We start from the raw sequence: 1,228 nt of genomic DNA on the forward strand, positions 1-1,228 counted from the left end.
GAAATATTATCATGAAAAAACAATACACGTTGTTCTGATCAGCTTTGCAGTCACGTTCTTTGGACTTCTCGTTTTTGCGTCCTCGTGAACTAATTCCTATTTCTAGACCTCCGCCGACCCGAACTCTATTCAGACCACCAGAGTTAAAATCTGACACATGATCTGAACCCAACTGCAATATTCGGCTGTTTGAGCTAAAATACATATCTTTTAGCGCCCTCAGCTCGTAGCCATTTTCGGAGACAAAAATATAGACATAAATAACAAAAAAGCAAAGAGAAAAGCGAAGACTTGAAGTTTCGCGATATTTCTGACGGACAAGCCGTCCTTCTTCAGGGGATCTAATGAACTGGAAAGTCGTTACAATTCAAAACCTATTTTGCTTTTGATTAACAACTACTTCTTTTATCTTAAAGGAATACAAATCTCATGTTGCTAAAATCTTTTCTGCAGTGGTCAAGCATTCCTCACCCTACCCCACAAGGTTATTTCTACACTTCCCAGCGTCCCATGTGGTCGCATGTTGCACACGCTTCTTTCTCTTTTGTGGCGGATTATTCCAACATGCCTCATTCGAACGTTTGGTTTTCACACCCAAGAACCTATGGACCAGGATCAAGATCCTGGTAAGATTGTCTTCATAGCCCACTTAATTCGTTTCTCGTTATTTCTTGCCAAATTAATAAGGATTTACTTTTGATAAACGTTTATTTGGCGAGCAAAGAACTCGGCGCTCAGCACGACGACAATTCAAGATGGCGGACACGTGGTTTTGGAACGGATAGCTTAAAACTGTCGGCTTACAGTTTACTTTCCTCGCGGTTAGGACGGTTTTAATATATGTGTTGGTCAGTAACTTTAAATAGAAAATATGGGAAGCCTTGTTAATGTCATAAAATCGTATTTCTTTCAACAAATAAATTTGACCTTTGCAATACTCTCAATACTTATTAAAAGATTTAGCTTTGTTAAGCTATCAGTAGACTTCTGCCTGGCTTCCTTCATTCATATTGAAGAAATTTTGGTAATACAGCTACTTATATCTTGTTTCAGCTAATAAATTGTAAGGATTTTTTCATGTCAACATTTTATTTCTTGCAACTATATACACTGTCAACATAGTTACTGATGTCTAGTCCTTATTTTTTCATAGCCGTGTATGTTTCAATCACCATGGAATTATCAGAAAATATGGTTTAAACATTTGTCGAAGATGCTTCAGACAGTA

At 37.5% G+C, this 1,228-nt stretch overlaps 1 long non-coding RNA gene across 1 annotated transcript; it reads left to right on the forward strand.

The window, feature by feature from the left end:
- The first annotated feature begins 456 nt into the window (after nucleotides 1-456).
- On the forward strand, nucleotides 457-1,228 carry LOC140924929 (uncharacterized). The gene is made up of 2 exons (XR_012164362.1): nucleotides 457-626; nucleotides 1,154-1,228. It is a non-coding gene; the product is annotated as an uncharacterized lncRNA (long non-coding RNA).

This window comes from Porites lutea, chromosome 14 (assembly GCF_958299795.1).
Source record: "Porites lutea chromosome 14, jaPorLute2.1, whole genome shotgun sequence".
Taxonomy (NCBI): Eukaryota; Metazoa; Cnidaria; class Anthozoa; order Scleractinia; family Poritidae; genus Porites; species Porites lutea.